This window comes from Mesoplodon mirus (genome assembly GCF_964341445.2).
Source record: "Mesoplodon mirus genome assembly, chromosome: 3".
NCBI classification, from domain to species: domain Eukaryota; kingdom Metazoa; phylum Chordata; class Mammalia; order Artiodactyla; family Ziphiidae; genus Mesoplodon; species Mesoplodon mirus.
This window is the reverse complement of record NC_138978.1, coordinates 89195205-89220183: the sequence shown is the minus strand read 5'-3', so window position 1 is coordinate 89220183 and position 24979 is coordinate 89195205. Positions and strand designations below refer to the sequence as shown.

Here is a 24979-nt window from a genome sequence, read left to right as displayed (position 1 = left end):
ACGCAGGGTGCCCTGTCTGTCTGCCTCCCTGCCGACAGGGCTGCTCGGCCAGAGGGCCCTGGTGTGTGTTTTTCTGTTTCCAATCTCACTGCAAGGTCAACTTTCCTGGCTAATATCTAGCACTCTGTTAGGAGCATCATGTTTCCTGAAGCACTTTGTTCCCAGGGCCAAGTCAGTGTTGAGGGAAAATTGTGTTTTTCCAGCCATACCTCGGGGGGCTGCTCTGGGGCCGGGGTCTGATGGTTCCTTTCTCTCTTCCAGACGCTCTGACGTCCTGCTGGGGGCTTAGAGATCTGCCCGAAGCTTCTAATCACGGCTGCCTCTTTGTTCTTCAGGCCGTGACCTTTATTACATCATCTCAACCCCACCCCCCCAACTCCTTGAATCCCCCATTCTTTTTCCCCTTTCTTGGTTGGAGTAAGGGTTTTACTCTCAGGGGCCCAATCCTGTCGCTCTTGTGTGTGACTAATTCCCTCCCCTCCCCCTCGGCTCCTGGCAAAGAGGAAGGGGCCTGTTTGCCCGACTAGGGGGTCTGCGTCCCTTGTTGGCAATCAAAGCACAGACACATTCCTGTGGGTGATTTCCTGCCCTGAAAACCAGCCCTGGAGGACAAGCATCCTCTGTTCCCTCATGGCCATCAGCCCCTGGGACTAGGACTTCTGTGAGAGGGGATTTATGATATAGAAAGTGGTAAGTTGCCCTTCCAACCTGCCAGCGTCTAGTGTGAAAGCAAGTTGTATTGTTGTTGGGACAGCATGACTCCCCGGAGGAGAAACAGTGTCCCCAAGAGCCTGATGGCTGCCCGCAGCCAAGGGTGTACGAAGGTGACACAGCCCAGGACGGAGGCCGTGTTATCCTCAAAGTACCCCACAGACCCCCGCGGGTCAGCTTCGGCTGTCTGATTTCTGAAGTTAAAAAGCACATAATTATGGTATTGTTTGACTGCCAAGAATTCTGGGTTAATCTCAGTTTTATTTTGACTGCTACCTAAAATAGCCTGTCCCTGAGGACAGCAGCAAAGGCCAGGAGGCCAAAAACAAAAAGGCAGCCCTGATATCCAAGCAGGCCCTCATTTGGAGTCCCAAAGCAGGGTGCAGAGTATTGGGGAGGCTCACGAGTGCATAGGATCAGGCACTTGGAGCTGGGTCCTCCCCAACCCCTGCCCCCTTACAGAGGTCTTTCTTTTGACACTGGCCTAGGCCTGCCCTCTGCCTCACTGGACTGGCCTGAGCCTGTGGGAACAGCAGTGATGGCCAGTCCCCACCACACTCTTTGTCCCCAGACACATTCAGGGTCCCCCCTGAGATAGTTTGGAGTTCTGCTTCTGTGATCCGGGGAAACAGGGCGAATAACAGTAATAGCCGACATTACAGAAGTGCTCATACCCATCGTACTTTCTTCAATCCTCACCAGGAGTCCTCGTGGTCAGTACTTTTGCTGTCTTCTATCCTGCCCAGAGCAGCACAGCTGGTAGGTGGTGGAGACAGAATTTGAACCCAAGGAATCCTGGCTGCAGGGGTTACCCCTTCCCTGCTTCACCACACGGCCTCTCAGGAGAAGAGTGGTCACAGACTCAAAGGCTCAGAAAGAACAGCTCCCACTGGAATCTGTGGGAGAGAGGCATTCAGTTCATTAGTGAAGAGCGGTCCTGGTGAGTGACGTGTCTCCTTATTGGCGCGCATACAGAACCTTCCTTAGTATTCTCCATGATACTCAGATCAACAAACATTTACTGAGTGTCCCACTCTGTTCCCAAGGTCTCTGGGCCACCAGGCAGTGGGTCTCTATGAAAAGCTCAGTGTCATTAAAGAGAGGGTCACAATACAAGGCCATGTGTGCGCTTATGGAGGAATGCTTCCTGTGTGCAGTCAAGGAGGGCTTCCCAGGGGAGGGGGCATTCAGGTTAGCTCGGTAAGGGCGCTGAGATTTTTCGGGGTAGCCAAAGTGAAGATGGACTTTCTAGGCAGAGGGAACAACACGGGCAGGCCACTGCTGTATTCCACCAGACTCAAGAGGTTCCTGAGGATTCTGAGCCACTGGCCCTGGGTTCCAGTTTGCAGGGCACAGCAGGAACTAAGTAACCATCCCCCGTCCCCCTCACTGCTGGCTCACACTGTGCTGACTTCAGAGGAGCCTTCCCTACCCTTCCTTCCTGCCCCACCTAAATGCCTCTGAAATGTTTCCAGCCTGAGGCATCCCTGAACATCTAAGGCATCCAGAGCTGCCAGTCCAGCCACTTGCGGTGGCCGCTATCTGTGCACCGCTACCAGGGTTGAGCATGGTTTCAGCCAGCAGCACCCAGGGAGCTGGCTCAGGCTCTTTGTAGCCACCTAGCACCCTGATGCACCCCCAGTACTCCCAGCAGGCGTGCACCTCAAGAGCACAGGGAAAGGCACAGAGCACTGCGGGTTCCAGCGGGCTTCTTCCTCCTTTTCTTCGCCTCCCAAGCAAGAAAGAGGTAACAAGAAAGCTAAAGGACCAGGCTCCCAGGACCAGTGTGTGTGGTATGGGTGGGTGTGTGTTCCCTTTGCTCCTCAGAATGTCCTCATCTTTTCTACTTTTTGTTGTTGTTGTTCATTTAACTAAAATGATTCTGAGTTCCTTTAATTGGAAAAGATACAAAAGCAGGCAGCAGTCATGTTCTTCACCCGCGGAGCTGCAAGAGCAGGGAGCAGCCCGTCAGCGCCCACCTGACTGGTTCTCTACTACGTGCTGTGGCCCGGGGAGGGGACTGGCTGTGTGAAGTCACTGCCATCCAGGGGAGGCGGGGATGGTTGAAAGGGGCTCATTATGGATAACAGAAGACACTCCTCTTACACCTATCACTCAGAAATTCCAAGGGTTTTTTTTTTAAGAGCTCTGTGCCAGGAACTGGGGACGAAGACCAAATATATATTTCTTTTTTCTTTTTCTTTTTAAAGATTAGAAAGAAGTAGTGTTCTTTTTTTTTTTTCTAAATTTTTTTTAAACAGAGTCACCAATTGATTTATTTATTTTTGGCTGCGTTGGGTCTTTGTTGCTGTGCATGGGCTTTCTCTAGTTGTGGCGAGCGGGGGCTACTCTTCGTTGCAGCGTGCGGGCTTCTCATTGTGGTGGCTTCTCTTGTTGTGGAGCACAGGCTCTAGGCACGCGGGCTTCAGTAGTTGCGGCACGTGGGCTTCAGTAGCTGTGGCTCGTGGGCTCTAGAGCGCAGACTCAGTAGTTGTGACGCACAGGCTTAGTTGCTCTGCGGCATGTGGGATCTTCCCAGACCAGGGATCAAACCCATGTCCCCTGCATTGGCAGGTGGATTCTTAACCACTGCGCCACCAGGGAAGTCCCTATATTTCTTATTGTATCACAATATAACAGGAGATCTTTTCCCGGAGGACAAGGGCTCATGGATCAAGAAAGATGTAGCTTTTATACATAAACTGGCCATCACAGTGCGTGGCACTTAGTAGGCCTGCAAAACCAATAATAACCTTTATCATTATTATGTGTTCAGGGAATGAATGAATCATTTGAAGGGTGGAGTATGTGGCAGAGAACATTGGTAAATGACAGGGAAAAGGTAGTGTGGTAGGCAGCCTCCAAGTAGCTCCCAGTGACCCCACCTCCTGGTATTCACATCCTTGTGTAGCCCTCACCTGCACTGTTCCACAGTTGATCTGTGTTGACCAGTAGAATACAGCTGTGCTGAGAGCAGCGCTATGGAGAGGCCCACCTGGTGAAGAAGTGAGGCCTCCAGCCGACAGCCCATAAGGAACTAAAGAATCTTGTCATCAGCTGCATGAGTGAGCTTGGAAGCAGATCCTCTTTACATGACTGTAGCTCCAGCCAGCAACTTAACTGTAAGCTGAGGAGAGACCTTGATCCAGCACCACCCAGCTAAGCCCCTCTCAAATTCTGACCTCCAGAAACCATATGAAATGTTCACTGTTTTAAGTGCAGTGTTTTCGGGTGATTTGTCACACAGTAATAGCTAGCTAATACAGGTGGTATAGTAGAAGATGTTGGTGCCCCTTTGCCTACTTCAGAGCTTACCCGTAGCTTTGGACAGTTCCCTTAAACGCTGTATCAATTAGCTTTTGCTACATAAAAAGCACCCCAAATTCAGTGGTTTAAAGAAATGACCATTTAGTTTGTGATTACAAGCTCAGCAGTTTAGGCTGGGCTCACCTGAGTTGCCCTTCTGGGCTGGGCTGGACTGGGCGGGGCTCACACGTGTCTCTGGTCAGCTGGCCAGCTGGCTGGGGGCTTGTTGATCTGGGGGTACTCAACTGGATGACTCCTCTCTGCTCCACGTGGTCTCTCATCCTTCAGCAGCCTTGCCTGGCCTTATTCACATGGTGGCAACAGTTCTAAGAGTATAAGAGCAGATGCTGTAAGGTCTCCTGAGGCCCAGGCCAAGACCTCCTATAACCTTACAACCTCTGCATTGTACTCCCCAGAAGGCCAGTCCAGATTCAAGGGGTAAAGAAATAGACTGCACCTCTTGATGGAAAGAACCGTGCAGTATTGTGGCCACTTTCGTGTTCTATGCAGCCCATCTGCAGCTTGCTAGCTCAGGCACCTCCATCTCCCTGCCTCAATGCATTCTCTGGTCATGAGAGTGGGTTCATCTCTCATATGAAGCAAACCAGAAGGGCTGAGGAGTTAATGCCCTCAGGTCAGTCAATGAGGAAGGGAGCTGATGAACAAATTCTCCAACTTCCTAGCCCTTGATCAGATAACGCTAACGAGCATCTACACAGTCCCTTGGAGGGACCCAGGGAAATTGAACCAAGTTTCCCACAGTGGCCACCAGCTCATAAAGCCCCCTTATTGGCATTCCTCCCTTCCCTGTCTCTCACATCCCCACTGCCTTACCTTGCTCTGCAGATCACCTCCCTCAAGGGATCTTGTACAACTTGCACCCAAGTCCTATCTAAGTGTCTATCTACATCAGGTAGGCAGAAGTTAGATCACCCCTGATCTTACAGGCCAAGCTAAGGAGTTGGAATTTATTCTGTAAGTGATTGGGCTTCTGAGAGTTTTAAGCAGGAGAAATCTGTATTTTAGAAACAAAATTAATGGCAGTGTAGGAACTAATATCCAGTTCCACTAACTTCCAGGCCAGTGCTCTTAAGTCAACTTTACACTGTTTCAGGCTTTGGATGTAAGAATATGCAGGTCTTTTTTCCAAAAAATTCATTGATTTTTGAATAGATAATAAATACACGTGGTGCATAATTAGAAAAGCACGAAAGGTCAGATCTATTTTTATAAGCATTTTCACTGCCAAAGGAGCAGTTAAATAGCCATTGTTCCCAGAGTGTTTTCAACCACAGTAGAGCTTGATTCCTTCAGAGGCTGCTCCTGGCCTGCCTCGTGCCCTTCCCGCTCCAGCAGCCTGGCCGGGGCTCTTGCGGCATCCACTGCTTGCAGACCTCTCTGCAGGAGATGAAACACTTGTCCTCCTGCTAGAGAAAAATTTTGACATTTTTGGTCCAGGGAAACTTGGTGGTGTTGGCAGATGTCAACATCCTTGGCAGATGCCATCTTTGCTCCCTGTCACCACAAATAATCGCGAGTTGGCTGAGCGCTACTCAAATGCATTAAGGTTTGTGGCTTGTTCTCACAGAAATCTAAAAAGTGCATAGTGAAGGCCAAGCCTGCAGCTTTTATCTGTTAGCTGGGGAGTGGAAGAGATAATGATTCATAACACCTCAGGTCTTTACATTTCTCCCGAAGAGCTGCCATCTGTCCCTAATGTGAGAGAAGGAGTGCTCTGGGGTTAATTGCCCTGAATCAGCTAAACCATCTGCATTTATTTAAATCAAGTCAAGTCCATAAATAGTTCTGGAGTGTCTCCTGTGGGCCAGCCTGGAGCTCAGCTCTCTGGGGTGTTCAAGTAATCATGCCACCAGCTCAGGCTCTCAAGGAGGCAGACTGGTGCGGTGGCAGGTCTGGTAGCTTTTGGAACAAGGCAGGCCTGCTGAGAACCCCAGCCCTACCACCGGCCAGCTGGGAGATTTGGGGCAATTTAGTTGATCTCCCCAGGACCTTTGTTTCCTTACCTTTAAAATGGCCCTGCTTATTGCACAGGGGCAGGTGAAAATCCCAAAGACAGTGCTTTGTTTCCCTCTCTTTTTCCTTGAGGAACTTACAAACTAGTCAGAGAAAGAAGACACACAAGTGAAAAGTAAAGAAAACATCTCTAAGAGATCGTCAACAGTTCAAAATAAAACAAAACAAAGAAGGAAGAGAAAACAACAGAAGAAAAAAGAGAAGATATACACAGGGATGATGAATTGCCAAAGTATTAGTCTGCTAAGGCTGTAATAACAAAGTACCTCAGACTGGGTGGCTTAAACAGCAGAAATTTATTTTCCTCACAGTTCTGGAGGCTGGAAGTTCAAGATCAGGATGTCAGCAGGGTTGATTTCTTCTGAGGTCTATCTCCTTGGTTTATAGATGGCCATCTTCTCCCTGTGTCTTCGCATGGTCTTTCTTCTGTACATGTCTGTGTCCTAATCTCCTCTTCTTATAAAAACACCAGCCATATTAGTTTAGCATCCACCCATATAACTCATTTTACCTTAATTACCTCTTTAAAGGCCCTATCTCCAAATATAGTCACATTCTGAGGTACTGGAGGGTAAGACATCAACATCTGAATTTTGGGGGTAAACAATTCAGCCCATAACAGACAACATAATGTTTGCTCTAGAAGTTGAGCAAGGTAGCAAAGCAGGGAGGGAAAACAAAAAGGTACTTCTGGTTTATAATTTTATTAGGTCTTAACTCAACATGGAATTGCAGTGCCTGGTGCATAGTAGTCATGCCATAGACATTTGTTGAGCAGGTGTTCAAATAAATGAATAAATACCTTATACAGTTTTTGTCACTGGACAAAAGTGCCCAGAGAAGATGGGCAGAGAAGAGTATATGCCCAGAGAAGAGATGCCCAGAGAAGAGTATATATGGATGACAAACAGGCAGAATGGGTGACTTTCATATTCAAAAAAGGCTTCTTTCAAGAACACCTTTTGATCTGTAAAGGCACAAGTCAAAAATGGGTGTGACAGTTTATGAAACTATGAAAATCATGGATGACAGTATTATAATCTTTAAATTTTCACCAAATATTGTGTTGTTAGGAGTCGATAGAGGATAACCTTTGAACTCAATGAAGTTTCAGAACATATGCAGAGAGAGAGAGAAGGCAAGAAAGAAAGAAGGTCCTATTTGTGATCAGTGCCCTTAGAGAGTTTCTTATCCTTTAAGACACTAGAGAATGAAAATATCACTAAGGAAGCTAAACATTCAATGAGTTCATGGGAGGCTGATTTCAGCACAAGTTACTTCAGATTCCTTTGAGATTTTGACTTCTATGCTGGAGACAGACCACCAGCAGTGTGGATCACGGATCTAGACAAATGTAGTTTTCTGTAGTTTGATGTTCCTTCAGGGAACTTTTAATAAGCACCCACTATGCACCAGGCAGTGTTCTAGGGAGCAAAGACACTGCAGTCAAGAAGATGATGTTCCAACCCTCAAGGAACCCCACCCTAGAGAGAAGCAGATATGTGAAGAGAGTAATTGTGGTTTATTGAGGTAACTTCCCTAATAAAAGTACAGTTTAAGTGCTTTATAGCCTCAAAATTCTTGTGACAGTAACTAAATGGACAGTCTGTGCATTAAAGGGACTTGACAATATTTGATAATGAAATGAATGGATAAAAAAAAACCTGGTAGAAGATACTAAGAGAACGGACTTAATGCCATATGTCCTTTGGGTTACTAGCATGAAACTTACCTATTTACTTTGGAAATTAAAAAGAAGTTGAATGTATAAAAGTTATTTGTCTTTCTCATTTTTTTTTTTTTTTTTTTTTTTTGCGGTATGCGGGCCTCTCACTGTTGTGGCCTCTCCCGTTGCGGAGCACAGGCTCCGGATGCGCAGGCCCAGCGGCCATGGCTCACGGGCCCAGCCGCTCCGCGGCATATGGGATCCTCCCAGACCGGGGCACGAACCCGTGTCCCCTGCATCGGCAGGCGGACTCTCAACCACTGCGCCACCAGGGAGGCCCTGTCTTTCTCATTTTTTAACTCCCCCTTCCCTACCTGCATTTTAGAACTTGCTAAGAACTCAGAAAATGTTTTTGGGTGGATAGATGAAAAGCTGGATGAATAAATGGGTAAAAGAATGACTGTTTTGCTTCCAGAACTGGGCAGATTTTCCCAATAGAAAATTGTTCATCGTTGAAGGCTCACAATATCCATCAAGAAACCATTTCTGAGGTCTCTTTGTGTAGAAGTCCTGGAAACTGTCTTGATTCAAAAAGAAAGAAAATAGCGTTTCAGTTTCTGGAACCATTGCTTGTGAGTTTTAAAATCTGCATTAAATTCTATAGTGTGGGAAGTTCTATAGAATGACAAATGGCTGGCCAAAAGTTGTATTGACTAAATATTGATTTCAGCAGCACACACAGAAGGAATCCTCACAGCAGTGATTTCTCACTCTTTCCCTAATTGGAATGAGTTCATTTCAATCTGTGTGTTGCAGAGGAAGGCCATCTCTCTGAAGAGGCTCAACATAATTCCTAGGCCCTGGCATTCTTGCTGACATCACCAGGAATTTGGTGATTGGAGGGCAGAAGTCCAGGAAAGCATGTTGGGCCAGGAATCTGGACATCATTAAATGACTTTTCCTTATGAGAACCTTAGTCTTAGTTCAATATTCATGAGGAAATAGTCCTGTGGCTTCTTCAAATTGCTTCTCTCCCCATCTCCCTCTCCCCACCCTGACTCCCCATCCTCTCTCCACGAAGAGGAGACCCTGGAGTTGTCCAGTACAGTAGCCAGTAGCCACATGTGACTATTTAAATTTAACTTAATTACAATTAAATAACATTTAAAATGCAATTTCTCAGTCATACTAGGCACGTATCAAAAATTCTCAAAAGCCACATGTGTCTAGTGACTACCATAATGGACAATGCAGAGAACATTCCCATCACTACAGAAAGTTCTATTGAACTGCACTGCCCTAGAGGAAAAGAGAATGAAGAGCTGAGGAGGAAGGTGGTAATTTTTAAGAAGACACCAATAACCTGTAGACCAGCCACACAGGAGAAGGAACATTCTAGCAGGACGTTGCCATGGGACGTGCAACAAGAGGATAAAGCATATAAAGTAGGGGAGAGGGTAAAAGCTCTGGGATCAGAACCCAGGTTTCACCCTGGTTCTACCACCCACCGAGTGTGTAGCCAGGAGCAAGTTATGTGAACTCTCTGAGCCTCAGTCTCTTCATCAGGGAAATGGTCGTAATAGTTCTTACGCCATAGGGTTGATGTAAGAATTCCTGAGACAGTTAGTATAAAGTACATAGCCTATGGCCTGACATATGGAAAAAGCTCGACAATGGTAAGACAGATGGGAGTTCAGTGAGGCACAGGAGGCAAGAAGGAGACGTAAAGAAGGAAAAGACAGGGCTTCCCTAGTGGCACAGTGGTTGAGGGTCCACCTGCCGATGCAGGGGACACGGGTTCGTGCCCCGGTCCGGGAAGATCCCACATGCCACGGAGTGGCTGGGCCCGTGAGCCATGGCCGCTGAGCCTGCGCATCCGGAGCCTGTGCTCCACAACGGGAGAGGCCACAGCAGGGAGAGGCCCTCATACTGCAAAAAAAAAAAAAAAAAAAAAAAAAAGAAGGAAAAGACAAGACATAGAGATAAGACAGCCAGCCTAGGAAGAAGAAATGTCTACAGGCTTACAAAGTGGACCTAAGTGGCTATAGCACAGTTACAGTGGCTGGAGGGCAAACAGCAGTAGGACAGAGCACCAGAAGGCAGCTGGGCCTCTAGACACCTGAGGGGCACAGAGGAAGGTCCTCTTGGCCTCAGGATTACAGAGCTGAGCCAGGTGGTGGCAAAAATCTCCTATGATGGGTGGTCTTCCTGCCCATCTGGGGCAGCAGGAATTGCGCTGCTAATTGGAGCTTAACTGTACTCATGTTTTTGCCACTGATAGTGTTCAAGAGATCCAGAGAGGTGTGGAACAGACGTGGCTTTCCGGGGACAGGCGGAGTGAGCCAGGGCTGGGGCTGGAGAGGCCAGAGGTCAAGGTGATGCAGGGTATTAGGGTAAATCGAAGGGGATGATGTTTATTCAGTACCTGCCACAGTGTTCAGGACTCGCATGTCCAATTGCACCCTACAGCAGTTCTGAGATGGGCACCCCCATTTTGTGGAAAAAGAAAATGGGGCTCAGCTGGGTGAAGGAACTTGCCCAGGTCACACAGCAGATAAAGGACAGATTTAGGATCCTGTGGTGTCAAACTGCAAAGCCTATGCAAATCTGCTGTGGAAGATTAAAAACTCTGAGGAAGGCAAAGCAGTAGAGATGCACAGAGAGCATTTGAAAAGCATTGGCAATACATTTATTCATTACCACTCAAGTCTAATGCCACGTCAATGTTGTGGGACCCCAAACATGAATACGCCAGGTTCCTCCCTGTCTCCAAGGTACTGGCATGACAGTGAGGGAGACAAGCCAAGAGCAAAATAAGGACAACTAAAGGTAAAGTGCTCAAACCCATTCATTCAAGAAATACTCTTTTTGGGCTTCCCTGGTGGCGCAGTGGTTGAGAGTCCACCTGCTGATGCAGGGGACATGGGTTCGTGCCCTTGTCCAGGAGGATCCCACATGCCGCGGAGTGGCTGGGCCCGTGAGCCATGGCTGCTAAGCCTGCGTGTCCGGAGCCTGTGCTCTGCAACAGGAGGCCACAGCAGTGAGAGGCCCGCGTACAGCAAGAAAAAAAAAAAAAAAAAAAGAGAGAAATACTCTTTTAATTGAGTACCTACTGTGTGCCAGGCACTGTGCTAGGCTCTGGGGGTACTATGGTGTGCCGTGGAAAATTGGTTACAAAAATGGAGGCATCCTCCCCTTCCCATTATGCAAGCCCCTTTGCAGTGTGACTTTTCGCCTCCTCCCTTAAGAGGTTGTGTCTATTTCCCCACTTCTGAATCTGGGCTGGACTTGTGACTTGCCTTGACCAATAGAAAGTGGCAGAAGTGACACTGTACCTTTTCCAAATCTTTCCAGAGGCCTTGTGCTCTTGAAACCCTAGAGCTGCCATGCAGACATGCCCTGCCTAGCCTTCTGAATAATGAGAGACACAGCCCCATTCACTTTCATTGTCCTAGCCAGTGGCCAGCCACCTGCCAGACAGAGGAGGGAGGCCATTTCAGGCCCATCAGCCTCAGCTAACCCAATAACTGATGCCAGGTGCATGAGCAAGCCTGGCTGGATCAGCAGAGCCTGGTCCAGGTCAGCAGAACTCCGATGACCCATAGACACTTGAGGAATAATAAATGAGCACTTTTTTTAAAAAGCCACTAAGTTTTCATTTGGTTTGTTTTATAGCAAAAACTGACTGATACATGAGCAAAGCAGATACCTGTTCTCAAGAAGCTTATGGTCCAATGGACCCTAAACTTTAATCACAAAATCCTACAGATATATGTCAAGGGAAAGGAAGTGATCATTAAGCCAGCCTCCCACGATGGTCCCCAGTGACTCCCGCCTCCTGGTATTCAGACCATGTGTAGTCTCCTCCCACACTGTGCCAGGGTTGGTCTGCTTGGCCGATAGCATATGGCAGAAAGTCTGATGTGTCCCTTCTAAGATTAGGTTACAAAAGACTGCAGCTACTGTTTTGGACTCCTTCTCTCTCTTTCTGATCATTCATTTTGGGAGAAGCCAGCTTCCACATGGTACGGACACTCAGGCAGCCCACAGAGAGACCATGCCAACAGCCCGATAGGCACTGAGGTCTACCAAGCGCCAAGTGAGTAAGCTGTTGGGGGGATCCTCCAGCTCCAGTGACTGGAGCCCAGGCTGACTGCTTGAATGTAACCTCTTGAGAGACCCTGACCCAGAACCATCTGGCTAAGCTGCTCCCAGATTCCTGACACAAAGAGACTGTGAGATAACACATGTTTGCTGTTTTAAGCTGGTAGGTTTTGGGGGTAATTTGTTACACAGCCACAGATAACTAACAAAAGGAGTTAACTAGACAAAGCAGACAGAGGAGGTGGAATGTTCCAGACAGAGGGAATAGCATGACCCAAGGTCCTACGGTAAGAGCATATATAGCACATTTGAGAAACTGAAGGAGGACCATGTGGCAGGAGTTCAGAGAGCAAGCGTGACACTGCACGAGACTGAAAGGTCAGTGGAGACCAGAGCCGTCAGGTGTGGCCTAGTGAGTCTTACTAAGAAGTTTCCTTTAGGGACAATAAGAAACTAGATTATTAGGGGACCAGGCCTTGGGGCTCCAGGAAGTCCAGGTTCTTCGACTCGTGAGGTGTGAAAGGGTAGCAGCACAATGACAAGCAATACCGTCCTTCTTTGGCCTTAATCATGAATTGTAACTATTAGAATTGGGGGAAACCCTTTAGAAACCAAGTCAGGCATCCTCAGGAGGGGCTGCACTTCATCTCCCATGAGGCTCATCCAGGTACCCTGGGGGTCAGTGGTGTGCTGGGGCTGATGGTGGGCAGCAGAGGAGGGCAGGAGTAAAGAAAGAGTATGGAAAAGAGAGAAAAATGGCAGGAAGGAGGAGGAGCCAGAAAGGAGGAGGAGGAGAGGGAAGGCCAGTGTCAGGGGAGGTGAGAGAGGGACAAGACGCCACAGAGAAGCCTGGGGAGCCTGCGAAACGGTCACTTAAAGAGAGAGGGCTTCCCTGGTGGCGCAGTGGTTGAGAGTCCGCCTGCCGGTGCAGGGGACACGGGTTCGTGCCCCTGTCCGGGAAGATCCCACATGCTGCGGAGCGGCTGGGCCCGTGAGCCATGGCTGCTGAGCCTGTGCGTCCGGAGCCTGTGCTCCGCAACAGGAGAGGCCACAACAGTGAGAGGCCCGCGTACAGCAAAAAAAAAAAGTTAGAAACATAGAGCGGGCGTAGGAGGCTCTTGGAGACACTGGTGTTCAGAAACCTGAAAAACTCAGCCATGAAACTGTGTGTTAACGGTTCAAGGAGCGGAACGGTCACTTCAATGGAAAATAAACAGATGGAGAGGAGAGGGAGGTAAATGGGATTAGGGGAGCAGCTAACGCTGGGCTGGAACGCAGTCACGGTTCAGGGATTTGAATTCACAGCCGTCACTCAGGGCTGCACTTTGGGGAATTGTTCTCAGCGTTACCAGCCATCCTTTAGGGAAGAGTGATGAGATTTGCAGCTGAGGGGATGGGCAGAGCTCGGTGGGTTCTTCAGGCTCTGCACTGAGTTCTCCGATTAGCCCTGCTAGGATAAGTTCTCTCCAAATTAGTGATGCTGGGGTTTTAGTTCTCCCCACTCAGAAGTACCCTTCAAGGGGCAAAGGAAGAGGTGGCAAAAACCTGAACCATGAGGGGAAGGCTTCTCCAGCCCCAGCTGTGCCAGGCACAGCATAGCTATGCTTGCCCAGCTTCCAGGATGGCCCTTCCAGCAAGTGCAAGACACACAAGGGAAGAATCCACCTCTTGACCAGCCTCTCTTTGGTTTCAACCTCTCACTCGTCCATACCCTGTCCTACCAGGAACGGATTTGTACTGTTTTGAAAATACTGGGGCTCCTGGACTCACTTCATTCCCTTGTGGATTTGGTCAAGCTGGCCTAATCTTTTTTCTTTTGCCTCGTGAAAGGAATCTGAAGATATGTGTTCCCTAAAACAGCTTTGCAGAAGGAAAGCAAAGCAAACACAGCACTGAGCAGATCTATTTATTTTGTGACTTAATTATGGAAAGATAACATGTTTTTCTCCTGTTTTCAAAAATATACATTTGAGATAGAGATGTGAAAGAATTACATGCTGTTCCATCAAGGAAATAGATTCCACCGAGATAATGGTATAGAAGCAAAACTCCAATTCTTACAGAGAAAGGTTACGTTGATCAGATAAAGAATTTTTTCCCACCAATCTAAAGTCGTAAATGATAAATAGATTTTTTTTTAAAAAAACACAACAGCTTTTCCATCTAAATTGCCTTCTTTTTTCTCTTTCTGTCTCTAGTCCAGGAGATATTCCCCTCCTTCCTCCTTGCTGTTCTGAGTGGGAACTGAGAAGAGGGCTGCCCACTGAGCCCTCACCAGGGCCGGTCCTCATCCAACGCCAGTGGTTGAAGACATCCCTGTACAGGGTCCCCTACACAGAGGCAGAGGGCTCTGTGTTCTGGGAACCTCTGCAAACACCTGCACAGACCACAGTTGTGCTCCACTGAAGCGCAAGGGACCCGTTTTAAGACAAAGTGTGTGTCACAGTGTCGGTGCTGGCTCAAAACCACTTCCCGGTTAGGCAGATTCATTGGCCTCTGTTTCCCTTGAGGATGCTTTGAACAGACCACAGACTGGGAGGATCAGAAGGAAGGGAAAGGAGACGTGGCTGTAGATCAGTGTAGCCTCTCCAACTCTTGGGGTCAGAAAGCTGGTCCTGCTGAAAGGACAAGGGAAACATCCTCGCCTCGGGGAAGGCCTGGTGTTACCTCATGTGCCTCACAGTCAGGGACCCTCAGGAAGCCTGTGACAGCGCTTGTCCCTTCCTTCTCCCTGGCTTCGAACCAGAAGCTTTTGGAAGGAAAAAGCTCTGACTTCATCCAGGCTCCCCTGCCCTCCCTTGTCTAAACACAAGGAGTTCTTTTTTCAGGTGATTGTGGCTCTTCTCCTAGTGATTCTTTTCATTGCCTTCTTCAAATGTGCAGTCAGTTCTCCTGGTACAAATTGTGTGACCCCTGTTTTAATAAGCTTAGAAGCTGATCCCGCACCAGCATCAACAGAAAGCATCTGGGTATTCTAATCACGGCCAGCTCTCGCTGAGAAACAGAACAGCCTGCCAGCCTCCTCCTGCTGTGTGCTGGGCAGAGCCCGGGAGGGGCTAAGGCAGCCCCAGGACCCCATGGTTCTTTGGAAAGAAAGAAGTATTTCCAGCTAGTTCAGGCGTTTAGTGGATTATTGCAATGATCTTTTCATGAGGATTTCAACATGGTTTGTGAATAGGGTCAGTTATATGAGGGACTTTATGTTGGTGACATTGCAAAGATAGAAGGGGGAATTGAAACCGGTTTCTGTCAGCCAGAAGCTTCATTCGGCCAGCACAATTTCAGAATTCACAGCAAGTTTTTTTTTTTTTTTTTTTCAAAGTTCTTTACATCTTCTGAGGGTAACGGATGCTGTGGAGAAAAGTTGTGAGCTAAAAACATGGAGATGAAAAAGATCATGACAACTTGTCCAGGACCCACTGTTGGTTGGATCTGGGAAAGGGCTGTGTGAAACGGTGAGTGTTACGGTAGCACCAGGCACAGCCAGGTCTTGGAAGTGAAGTTAGGATGGTTTTTGGATTCAGCCTACTACCTGTTCTTTGACACACAGAGGGTTCACTTTCACATTAGGCCCATCCACCAGAGCCCAGATGCAGTGTGTCTGGGGTTTTAATTGTTTTGTAAGCCCCTGGAACAGGGTGAAAAGTGGCCTGGGGGGCCTCCCTGGTGGCGCAGTGGTTGAGAGTCCGCCTGCCGATGCAGGGGATACGGGTTCGTGCCCCGGTCTGGGAGGATCCCATATGCCGCGGAGCGGCTGGGCCCGTGAGCCATGGCCGCTGGGCCTGCGCATCCGGAGCCTGTGCTCCGCAACGGGAGAGGCCACAACAGTGAGAGGCCCGTGTACCGCAAAAAAAAAAAAAAAAAAAGAAAAAAAAAAAGTGGCCTGGGGACAGAGTTGAGAAGTCTGCTCATTACTGAACGTCATGGTTCAGGGAGCAGTTCTTATCCTTTCCTCCATTCAAGTTCTACACAAGTGAGCAGTAAAAGGGAGCTGCTTATCTCCTTCCTTTATTTTAGCAGCCCCTGGAGTTCTGTTTCCTTCTTGAAACCTCTGACTCAATGACTGGAGGAATGCTCCTCCGCCCCATCCTGTCTACGCAGGCGACTTTCGTGACTCCCCTTCACTCGTCACCTTGCAAAGCACGCTCAGTTCATCGCTTCTACACACTGCCATTTCCTTCTTTGTTTATTTTATGTATGTTGGTCACCTGTTGCTTAGGTAAGATTTAAATCTGGCTGTGTTGATATGGTCAGTTTTTGATTATTCCTAGAAGTATGTTATAGCCATTTAAGCATGGGATATTTTTTTTTTTTTTTTTTTTTTGCTGTACGCGGGCCTCTCACTGTTGTGGCCTCTCCCGTTGCGGAGCACAGGCTCCGGACGCACAGGCTCAGCGGCCATGGCTCACGGGCCCAGCCGCTCCGTGGCATATGGGATCCTCCCAGACCGGGGCACGAACCCGTATCCCCTGCATCGGCAGGCGGACTCTCAACCACTGCGCCACCAGGGAGGCCCTAAGCATGGGATATTATTATTTTTTCTTTTCAATAGTAACATTTGGCTAATCATTAAAGCATGTGGTGGTGGGTACCTGTCAGCCTCAGCTTTGAATGATCTGGGCTTGGGAACTATCATTATTACTATCATCATCATCATCATCATCATTTTAAAGCATGATCACTTATTCTGGATTACGTATATCTACTACATTTGAATAATTGTTATTGTTTTTATTACTGAATAATTTTTATTGTTTTCTTATTGCTTTTTATTACTAAAGTAACACATAGAACATAGATATTTTATAAGATAGAAAAACACCCTTTTGGTGTGTATACTTTTAGTGTATTTTTCAATGTATATAGATTTATTTTCTTCTCAACAATAATGGTATACTGTGGTTTGTTTTAGATACTGTCATTTCACTTAGTAAGAGATCATGAGTATAGTTCCATATCACAATTCTTTTATAACAGATTTTAATGACTGTGCAGTATTCCATTATATAGATTTCATGTAACCAATCTCCTATTATTGGACATTTACTTTTAAAACACTTATATAAGTATTTACTATGTGCCAGGCACTGCTTTAAGCTCTGTATAGATATTAATTCATTTAACTCTCATAATAACCCTATGATGTAAGTACTGTTATTATCCCCATTTTGTAGGTAAAGAACCTGAGATTAAATAACTTGTCCAAGGTCATACGACTTTGTAAGTGGTAGAGCCAAATTCAAACTCAGACAATTTTGTTCCTAATCACAACATTTTCCTCGCCTCCCTCTACTTCTACTGGAAGGTAAAGGCCTTCTTTACCGGGGAGAAAGGCTCGATGTACATAAGACAGCTCTGGCGAAAAAAGGAACTGCTGTCCTGTGAGTCACTGTTACTTAGAATTATATCATCAGCTGTTGAGACAATAGGCAAAGAGGCATCTGGGTGGCATGGGCAGTGTGAGCTCAGCCGCCCGGGCAGGCAATCCCAGGAGAGGCTGCAGGCCCAGGTCCAACTACCCTGAGGCCTGGGTCACTCACCCTCTGGCAGAACCACGTAAAGCAGCCCCAGCCTTGCCTGTGCCACCTTAACTTCCTCACACCAAACCGAGAAGCCTGTAGGAGCTGCTGCATCTGACAAAAGCCAACCTGGGAGGAAGGCGACAGGCAAGGTAGGAAGCAGCCTAGCTGGCTGCTACTTTGCCCCAGAGTGCCGGCAATGCTGAGCCAGTGAAGCTGTGGCCCGGGCGGCAGGGTGGTGCTGATCCAGCCTAGGAAGTGACTACTTCTGGGGCAGCATCTGGAGCTTAGGAGAATCCCCTGACTAACCTGCAGAGGCTCCGGGGTGGTTGTTTCCTGGGTGATTCTGGATTCTTATTGGTCACTGCCTTGAGACTGGGCTTTGGATTTGGCTACCTTTTTTCCTATCCTCTCCCTTCCGGTAATGATAATCTGATGTCATCACTAGCAATGATAATCGTTCTGTTTTACTTATTTAATTCTAACTTATTTAGTTCTCACAACAGCACTGTGAGATAGAACAATAGTTAACAATAATTATCCTAATTTTAGGGATGAAGAAAGGGAGCCACAGGGAGTTTAGGTAACCTGACACAGGTGAAAGTGTGTCAGGTGTGGGGAACACTACAGAAATGTGACCTCGACCTGAACCTCCCAAAACAGGCCACCACGCCCTGGGCCTCAGGAGGCAGCTGTGGCTAGAAGGGGAACACTAGCTGAGCCATCTTGCACCCTTTAATCTCATCCCCTGTGGGAAAAGAAGCAATAGGAATTTGATGAGGGGGAGTGTTAACGGCTGGAGGGGGTTAGAAGTTGCGTTTTATATAAGCACCTTAGGCAGTTGTGTGCAGGAGCTCAGAGGAGATTTATATGAAATAACCTTCATGCATCTCTCCCTGGGAGGTCTATCAGTTTGCCTTTATTCCTTCTGTTACAAAAGAACCTGGAAAACACACACACCACATCCAACGTCAGTGTCACAGGATGTATTGGTCTGGAGAGGCATGGTTATCACTGCAGTCCTAGCAACTGCCCCTCTAAATGCTCAGGATCAGGCTGTTTAGATACTGCACAGTCCACAAGGTCCTCTGGCACACACGAACCCTACACTTTGGGTCCCCTCCTGAGTTAAGACTCCACCTTCTTCTCCTAGCTGTAGCAGCAACCCTGGGTGGAGCTGGAACCAACTTACCAATTTAGGAAGTTCGTTGGCTTAATTTGACAACCATCTAAAGAATACAGAAAAGAATCTTTAAGTGGAATTAGGTGAGACTGGCAAAAACTGGCTTTCCTGTCACTAAATGATTATTGGGGTATATCTATTGTGTTTTGGAGTTGTTTTTTTTTTAAAGAAAGGATGCATTGTTTTTTCTGCCGAAGTCCTTGAAGATAGCTCCCCCAAAATAGAAGTGCCGTGTTCACTAGGCTTTAAAAAATACAAAGAACTGCTGCTATCCTAGTCAGAGCCACAGTGACGTTATCCCTGGATTAATGAGGTAACCCCCTCTGCAGTCTATTCTCCCCACTATGAGCAGACCGAGCACTTAAAAAGGCAATAGATCAGGCCACTGTCCTGCCTAAGAGCCTGCAATGACTCTCCATCACGCCCAGATAGGGTCCCAAGCCCGCACAGGGCGTCTCTGTGGAGAGGCAGCACTGCACAGGGCCTGAGCGCCCCACAGCCAGTGCACATCCTAGCTCTGTCCCCTCAGGAGCTGTGTGACTTTGGCTAAAGTGTCTACTTCTCTATGTCTGTGTTCTCATTTGTGAAAAAAGGGTAATAGAACTGACCTCATGGACACCTGGCATACTGCACTCATTGGCCACCAGCTGTTTTTATTGTTCCTTTTGACCTCACCATTCTCCATTCTCCCCAGCCTCTAGCTGATTACACTCCAGTCACACTAACCTTCTTCCTGTTCCTCAAATTTTCCAAACTCATGCCTACATTTGGACCTTTGCCCCAGGGAGCCTGGAACTGTCTGCCCACCCTTACCCATGCACCCTAACCCCCGCACCCTCACCCAGGCCTGTGAGATGTTGGTTCCTTCTCATTTGGCGGTTTCAACTCAAGACACCTCCTCAGAGAGGCCTTCCCTGACCGCCCAGGCAAAATTAGCCCCAGTCACTCTAGCTCACTGCTGTCCTGTGGAAATTTCTGTGATGATGCAAATGCTCTGTAGCTATACCACTAGCTGCTAGCCATAGGTGGCTCTTCAGGACCTGAAATGTGGCTAGTGTGAACTGAAGAACTGAATATTTGATTTTATTCAATTTCAATCAAGTTGGACTTAAATGTAAATAACTGTGGGTAGCTAATGGCTGCCATGCTGGACAGCACAGCTCTAGCCCTTACCTGACTTCGTGATCTTCAACGCACTCACCTCTCCCTGAACTTATCTTGCTGACCTATTGTCTGCTGTGTATGGTCTGTCTCCCCAGCTAGAGCATGCGCTCGGTGGAAGTGGGGTCTTTCCTGACTTGTTCACCGCTGTCCCCCATCAGCCGTGCCTAAGAAAAGTGTCTGGTTCTTTGTTGGGGCTCATGAAGAGAATGAATGAATGGGCATATAAAAGTACTTTGTAAACCATAATGCATTATATAAATGTACTGTATATTATCATTATATGTATATGTAATAGGTAAGCCTGTGTAGGTGTTCCACTTTTAGAAAAATTCCTAGCATGCGTGCACACACACGCAAACACATACACACAAAGCTGATCTTTAAAAAGTGAATAATTTTTTAAAATGTTAGTTTTCTTATTTTATGAATGTATTCTTTATCTCTCCAAATAAGATCCCTCACCACGGAGAGCAGGATGCTTCACGGGTCTCTGGGCCTGTTTGCCTGTTTCCCAGAGACCACAGCTCTGGGCTTGACCGGGATTAGCCCTAAAGCTTCTGAAGTGCACGGGTAGCTGCCACTCTGACTGTAATGAAAACATGAGTATTCCCAAGGGTATTGCAGTATTCTTGAAATTAAAAACAAGGTGGGAGATGGCCCTCTCCTTCCTGTGGGAGTAGCTAAAGCAGAAGCGCTGAAATACGATGCCCGGGGCTCCTAGGAGGGCTGGGAGCTAGTCGGTTCCATGCCACTGCCCAGTGTGTGGTTTCCAAAGAGGACCTGGCCTGTTATCTGACCTCCGTCTTAATGAAGTGTCGTGGCCCACGGCTGCCTCTGAGGGAGCGCTGGGGCTGGAGCAGCAGAGTCAAATCAGGGACAGGGCACATCATTTTTCCACCAGGCAGGACCTGGGCCTCAGCCAAGGGACTCCACAGACTTCTGCAGGACCTGGTGGCCACGGTAGCCACTTCCATTGCTCAAAGCCAGGTGCCGGGTCCGAGAACCAGATCAGCTTGCTGTGCAAAGCTGGCCATGTACCTCCCCTGGCCCTGGGCCTGAGCTGATAAGTTGAGGGCACAGAGAAGAGACAGTCTGCAGCTGTTTTTCAGATTTTTCTAGCCCATGTGCTTGGATTTCTGGTCAACATTCTCCCTCCCTACATAATATCTGCCCCATCCTCCCACCGCCCTACACACACCACTACATCTAGACACATACTTTCTTCCTATAACATCAAACAGGATTCTCAGACCGTGTAAAGGAAGTATTAGCAGGGGTGCGGCTTCAGGAAGGCACCTGTTGTGGTGGTGTGGATGTGATGGGAGTGGGATGTGTACAAGGGCATGTGTGTTGGCCCCAAGACTTTCCACCGTGACGATGTCTCCTCTCAGGTTCAGGTGGGAGGGGTCAATGTCTTTAGGAAGGTGAGGTTTCTTTTGTGGATAAAGCGGTGTGTCCACTGCTCACCCCACCCCAAACCATAGGTTCACGCCTGGCCTGGGTTCTTCACCCAGCCCCTTCCCTGGGCCAGGTCCCACCCTGCCCCTGCGAGTGACTCAACTGCTCTCAGAGGAGAAGATGGCAATGGGGCAGGTATCAGCTGGACGACTGGTGGCTCAGGGACACAGGAAGTGGTTCTTCTGCTTCAGGTACCCACTGCCTGATTAGTGAGTCACCAGAAGAATGCTGGGCCCCAGGGCAGCCCTCTGTGTCCCTGCCCTTCAGGGCCTGTAGACACAGGAAATAGAGACAAATTCATCTTTGGGAAGAGGCCCTGGGGGCAGGCCCAGAAAGTGGGCATGAGGGGGGCAAAAAAGGTCACCAGTGTCAAATAGGTTCCCCCCACCGTGGTCCTGCCCAGCCCATACTCCACACCATGCTACTCAGTCTGTACCGAGTCTTTTTTGTCTCAGTGGCTTTATATTATTTTGCTTTTATAAATGTTTGTTCTTTTTGTTTTCTCTTTTTCAAAATACCATGCCCCTGTGAAGAAATGTCCCGTGCCAGGAATCTGAGGGGCTGTCCTCATTGCCCAGCTGACCCGACACATGTGGGGAGATGATTGCCTGTGGGGATGGGCCCCCTAGTTTCTTCTATTCCAGTGGCAGGAACTTGTGGCCAAGGGGCGGCCCATCCCTCAGGGATATTTCTCCTTTCCAGAAGGCACATTGTGGGTCAGGCCCCCTAAGGGAAGCTCAATAAAGTGCACCAGTGGCAGCGGACAACACACCCTGTGAGCTTCTTTCAAGGAAAGTGAAGGATCCCACGAGGACAATTATATTTACAGTTATTCAGCACCTGCAAGTGCCAGGCCCTGTGCTCAATGCTTCCCTGATGTTATTGGGTCTAATTCCCCAGGGCCAGTCTAGGAGGTGAGTGCTCTTATCACCTCCAGTTTACAGTCGGGAAACTGGGGACCAGAGAGAAGCAGAGCACTTTGGGAGGTCACACATCCTCCAGCAGCAGAGCTGGTCCGCAAGCCCAGGTCTGGCTGACTCTGAAGCCTGCGTTTGTACCCACCACCCTGGCTGCCTCCGCCTCGACACTGTCCGCTGCCAGCTGCCCACAACCCTTCCTCCAAAACTGCCTCCCTTCCCCAAAGTCCTGAGAATCAAAATCCCCTCCATTGATGTAACTTCCTGTGCAATCTGCTGAAAGATCGCTCCCGACCGTGTCCATTTGTTCTCCGCAGGAGAATCCTGTAGGGGAAAGATTATCAAAATATTTGCTGGCCTTGCAGGAGGTGCTTAGAATCATTGCCAAGCACCGCAGGATGTGGGAGGTGCCACCGTCCCTCCTGACTTCTGTTTGTAGCTGGCTGCTGAGCAGGGGAGAGGGGAGCTATATTTAGCCTTCCATGAGCCCATTAAGGATACTCAAGTACAGTACAGATGTCAGACAGATAATAGGTATTTAAGAATTCTGTGGATCGGAGCGCTAGCTGGGATGTAAACTCTGAGCCAAGTGAAGGGCAATTAGCACACTGCTGGAGTCTTGGGTGCTCGGCGCCCCTAGGTGGTGGCATGAGCCCTGGGTCCCAGTCAGAAGACCCGCATCTTGCCTGGCTCTGCCCTTGGACTTGTTTCCTCACCCCTGAAATGAAGTCAGGGGCAGCGAGGAGAGACAATCTTTGGGACGCAGGGCAGGCCCTAAGAGCCAGGCTGTGTGAGTTTGATTACAAGTCCCCACCATAAGAGCTGGGAGACTTTGGGCAAGTGTTGTCACCTCTCTGGGTCTCAGTTTCCTCTTTTGTACTTTGTGTGCATGTGTGCGAGGATCACATGGGTCCCTACGTAATGTCCCTGGAGCAGTGCTTGGCTATTACATAACAAGCTCTCGGTAAACATTGCTATTACCGTTTACAGCCCCTTCCTGCTCACATTTTATTAACTGAACTGTGGGTCTTGCAATTGTTCCCTGAGAGATGATGCTTTGGCTGAGCAGTGGATTGAGAAACTGGCTGGAGAGAAAGAAGTTTCTTCCTTGCTGGCTCGTATGTAATCAGCTCAAGAGTTCTTCTACCCACTCCTCCTCCCCCTCACAAGGTGCAGCTTTAATGCAATGATTTTACCTGGGTAAAAATCCTTGGGGGCGTGGTGGGAGAGGCAAGGAGTGAAACTTCCCCCGAGAATGTTCTGGAAGTATGAATAGGAAGGGAAATTGTAGGGAGATTGGCTTCAGGTGCTAAAGCAAAACTCCTCAAGCTTTTTCAGTTTCTTTTCGCTATTTTGAGTTTCTCTCTCCTCAGGGGAGAATCTTTACAGGTGACACACTGTTGGTTAAAAAAATCCCATGTATAAGAGCCAGACAGACCAGGAAATTCAAATGGATCCCTAGAGCTTACTAGCTGGCCAGGGAGATTTCTTCTGTCTGAAGTTCAGTTTCTTCATCTGTAAAATGGAGATAATGATACTTATTTTACAGGGTTGTTGGAGAACTAAATATGACTGTGTGCGTACAGCATAACAGGGGCTCAGAAAAGCTAGCTCCCCCTACTCTGGCCTTCTCTCCACATCTGTATCTAAAAGGCTCCTCCACTGTGCCTAAAAGGCTTCTCACCTTCTGTCCCAAGGCAAAAAGGCAGGAGGCAATCCCCAGGTTCCCTTACGTCGTGTGCTGTTAGCTTTCAGAACAAGGCTATAATCTTCCTATAAGTTCCCCTGGCAGGTTACAACCCATGGAGTTAGAACCAGGAGTGGATGCTGTTAAGGTGAAGCTGTAAATAGGAAAGGAACAAACTGGGAAAACTCAACAGCCTCTTCTCACTTGGCATTCGGCCACAAGCTGGTGGCCTCGCTCTCCAGCTGAGGTCTCCGTTAACAGCTTGAGAGCAGCGGTGGTCACAGGTGGAGTTCAGGAGAACATCTCCTTTTACTAGATGTCCTCCAGCCCATTCAGGAATGGGTCATTAGGGTTTAGGTGGCTGGGGCCACAGTCATGAATATATTGACCTTCTTTCCTCTGGCCATGGGGGCCTTGGATGACTGGAGGTGGGAAGGAGGGAGTGGGATGGTGGGGAGGGGGTGACAGGGAGGAGAAGGACGCAGTCACTGAGCCTGGGAAGCATCTCAATAGGCTGAAATTCTGAGTCCCCACCTAGTAGGGTCCCTCGGGTCCCCAAAACCCTTGTCATTTTCTGCCAGATCCTGGGTTTCTCTGGCCATCACCTAAGCTTTCTCACTGCTGTTACCAATATCTTCCCCATCAAGGTTGTGACAATCCCAAATGAGGCCTTTTTGCAAATTAAAAACAAGCACCCCCTTTCCCCAGAAAATGCTGTTCTACACCAGGACACACAGCTTGGCAAATAGGTGCACAGACTGGATTTCAGGCCTCATTAGCTGCTTCAACTGAGCAACCTTGTGCAGTAAACAACCTGCACAGCTGTACATGGCAGCCCTGTTTTCCATTTTCTGCTTTAATGATCTGGATTGGTCATGCTGCTTCTGTTGCCTCCTCCGAACTCATTGCTCCTGCCTCCACTCTAGCCCTTCCCATAGCATGGCCGGCTTTTGATAGGTTACAAAAGATAGCCTGGCACTGTCAGCTTTTCCAGGCCCCCTCTTTGAAGGAGTTGTGACACATTCACATTAGGGCCAGGTCAGTGGACATTTGAAGGGCTCCACAGCCTCCAATTCAACAATATTCTTTCTGACATTATTCAGCACTTCAGGCCCAGGTGAAGGTCTATCCTGTCTCCTATAATAGTGTGAATCCCCTGCTTATCCAAGGAGCTTCTACAGAGGCTGAGGGCAGCATCTGCTTCCACTGTGTTCAAGAGAGTACACCCTG

General features: G+C 48.3%; 1 protein-coding gene across 1 annotated transcript in view; it reads left to right on the top strand.

The window, feature by feature from the left end:
* The window catches only part of BCAR3 (BCAR3 adaptor protein, NSP family member), a 261968-nt gene that overhangs the window by 104904 nt on the left and 132085 nt on the right, over positions 1-24979 (top strand). The gene's annotated exons all lie outside the window — the stretch shown is intronic.